Source organism: Anopheles funestus (genome assembly GCF_943734845.2).
Source record: "Anopheles funestus chromosome X unlocalized genomic scaffold, idAnoFuneDA-416_04 X_unloc_53, whole genome shotgun sequence".
NCBI classification, from domain to species: Eukaryota; Metazoa; Arthropoda; class Insecta; order Diptera; family Culicidae; genus Anopheles; species Anopheles funestus.
This window is the reverse complement of record NW_026045180.1, coordinates 40001-43544: the sequence shown is the minus strand read 5'-3', so window position 1 is coordinate 43544 and position 3544 is coordinate 40001. Positions and strand designations below refer to the sequence as shown.

The following is a 3544-nucleotide window of genomic DNA, read 5'->3' as shown; positions in this document are numbered from 1 at the left end:
TACTCTATCGGTACTTTTGGCCAACTTAGGCCCATTCGGTGCTATTTGTGGGTACTCTATCGGTACTTTTGGCCAACTTAGGCCAACTCAGTGCTACTTGTGGGTACTCTATCGGTACTTTTGGCCAACTTAGGCCAATTGGGTGCTCTTTGTGGGTGCTCTATCGGTACTTTGGGACATATTATGTCCTTCGGGTGAACCTTCTCGATACCTCATGGGTACTTGTGGCCAACTTAGGAAAATTCAGTGCAACCTATGGGCCTTTGGAAATTGTTCCAACACTTTGGACTTAGAAAATTTTCTGGACTTAGAAAATTTTTTGGACTTAGAAAAATTTTCAACTTCTGTATCTTCTTCATCATGTTCCATTTTGTGGGACTTAGAAAATTTTCTGGACTTAGAAAATTTTTTGGACTTAGGAAATTTTTCAACACTTGTAAAATTTTTGTTCCTTCTTTGAAGAAGAATACTTTCCACTATTAGCTTCTTTCTCTTTTTCTTCTTAGTTGTCTTCTTATTTTCGGTCCGAGAGCGCCGACACTTGTAAAATTATCTAAGTCCGAAGACTTTTGGAATGAACCAAAAGTCAACGAACACAATACATCAACCCTATCAACATCAAGTGGCAACCCGAAGGAAGCGCAGCGGCCAGCCCATGTACAACGCGAAGTTGTAGCATGCAACCAACCAACCGCTAACCTCCAACGGCACTCAATGTATTCGTTACACATGGGCGCACCTGCACCACACTGTCGTGACCATCCAACGAGCCGTCGGTTCGGTCGTGTGTTACAAGCACCCCATCACATAGGCATAGAGTCACCACACAGTGTTCTTCAACACTCTCGTCACATGGTGCAAGTCACGGTACGCACCACCAATGTGCACTGGTTGGCCAATTCCAGCACACACGGGGCGCGCACGCGCAAGCACTAACCACCAAGCATGGGTCGCCTGAGAGGATCGATGCGAACGCATCTCTACAACTTGAAGCTCCCAGCCTGTAGTCCCGTCGTTTGCGGGCGGTCGTAGGTGTCGAAACTAGTGATATCCACAGTCGGCAAGCTCGTCCACCGGTGTTCCCAACATGTATGGTACTAACACGTGCAGCGCGAACCCGCCCTTTGCGGCCTAGTAGTAAGCGGGGATGAGACGCCAGTGTGCCAATGGACAGCACGGACGGTTCTCGGAGGGTTGTTAGGCCCGCTAGCTTACGACCACCTAATGGGTATAAGAAGCGCTATCAGCTCGGATTGGATACGACCTTAGAGGCGTTCAGGCATAATCCAGCGGACGTAGCGTCATACCATAGTCCGTTCGAACTAGTATTGAGCCAGTGGTCCGTACCTGTGGTTCCTCTCGTACTGCACAGGAATTCCGTTAAGATAGCGACAAACAATGCACACCAGTAGGGTAAAACTAACCTGTCTCACGACGGTCTAAACCCAGCTCACGTTCCCTTGAAAGGGTGAACAATCCTACGCTTGGTAAATTTTGCTTTACAATGATAGGAAGAGCCGACATCGAAGGATCAAAAAGCCACGTCGCTATGAACGCTTGGCGGCCACAAGCCAGTTATCCCTGTTGCGGTGGTCCCAGGTTCGGACAAAACCTGGACAGAGATGTACGTGAAGCTGCGTACATCTCAGGAGCTGCAGGACGTCAGGGCAGACATCGGCATGGGGCGCCGGACCGTGCAAGGTCATCTGCTTGTACCGTTGCGGAAGAACGTCGATAGCGCGGAGCTGGCTCGCCGGATCCAGCTAGCGCTAGGTGAGGATGGCGAGGCACGAGTGGTGACGGAGATGGGTGAGCTTCTCATCACCAACGTCGACTCTCTGGCCAAAGAGAGTGACGTGAAGCTTGCCATTGAGGAGAAGCTGGGGTCAGCGGCTGGCATCACTTACGTCGAGCTTTGGGAGCTCCGTGATGGCACTAAGCGAGCGCGAGTTCGACTTCCACTGGCCAAGGCACGGAGTCTCATTGGTCAGAAGCTGACACTCTGCCAATGTGTCAGCGGGATCCGTGAAGTGCCGAAGAAGCCGCTCGACCGTCAGCGTTGCTTCCGTTGCCTGCTGATGGGGCACCTGGCGCGGGACTGCCGCTCTTCAACTGACCGGACGGGTCAGTGTTTGCAGTGTGGCGAGGTAGGCCACCGCGTTAGTCAGTGCACGTCGGCAGCTAAGTGCATTGTCTGTCAGGGGCCCCATCGAGTGGGCCACTCATCGTGCCGACAAGGTCAACAGTGTCGGGTGTAGTGAGGGTGATGCAGGTCAACCTGGGTGGTGGACGCACTGCCCAGGATCTGGCCCTGCAAACAGCCCGCACGAAGCGGGTCGACGTGCTGCTGCTGTCAGAGGTGTATCGACCTCCAGAGGGCAGCGGTAACTGGACGGTGGATTCGTCGGGGAGAGCAGCTGTGGTGGCAACCGGCCACCTTCCAATCCAGCGGGTCTGGCGCTGTGCCATGCCCGGGTTGGCTGCTGCGCAGATTGGAGGGGTGGTCTTCATCAGCTGTTACGCCCCTCCACGTCTCAACGCCGGCGAGTTCGAGCAACTTCTGGAGGCGGTGGAGTTGGAGGCCCAACCCCACCCTCGCATCGTCCTGGCAGGCGATTTCAACGCCTGGAATGAGGAGTGGGGTAGCCAACGTACCACCCGGCGCGGTGAAGAGCTGCTGGACACAATTCGGCAGCTTGGGCTTGTGATCCTGAACCAAGGATCGGTCCCGACGTTCGTGGGCAACGGAGTCGCCACTCCCAGTGTCGTGGATGTGTCTTTCGCGAGCGCATCCATTGCTCGTCCAGACACTTGGGAGGTGGCAGCGAACACCACTTCGTGCCACTATACGGCGTCGGACCACCGGTACATTTTCTTCACCGTGGGGCCTCCAACTCTCGACCAGCAGCGACGACAACAGCAGCAGCACCAGCAGCAGCAGCACCAGCAGCAGCAGCACCTGCAGCAGCAGCATCGTCACCTGAACGGGAGGCAGCAGCGACAACAGCAGCAGCATCGCCAGCGGGGACAGGGGTCCTCTTCGTCATCCACCACGTTTCGGCACGCTGGCCGAAGATGGAAGATGACGCAGTTTTCGGTGGAGGCATTCGCAGCCGCACTCCAGACGGCCGGTTTTCCGGAACGAGCCGTCAGCCAGGAGGGGATGGTCGACGCCATGCTAGATGCATGCGACGACACGATGGAGCGCGTCACCATGTCGCATCGTGACCCCCATCGAGACCTCTTCTGGTGGACTCCGGAGATCTTGCGTCTTCGGGAGGAGTGTGCGGCCGTGCACGAGCGGATGCTTCATACCACCGACCTGCAGGAGCGCAGCATCGTGGCTGCACATCATCGGTCGGCAAGGAGAGCCGTCGAGAAGGCTGTCCGGGCCAGCAAGCGAGCGCAGCTCGACGAGCTGATTCAACAGGCGGAAACCAACGAGTTTGGGGCCGGTTATCGGGTGGTCATGTCTCGTCTTCGTGGCTGCTTCGTGCCACCTGAGACTGACCGTGTCGTGTTGGAGCGGATAGCCAACGATCTG

The 3544-nt window shown here is 55.5% G+C and overlaps 1 pseudogene; it reads right to left on the bottom strand.

The window, feature by feature from the left end:
• Positions 1-931: 931 nt before the first annotated feature.
• Positions 932-3544, bottom strand: part of LOC125773791 (large subunit ribosomal RNA) — an 8725-nt pseudogene continuing 6112 nt past the window's right edge.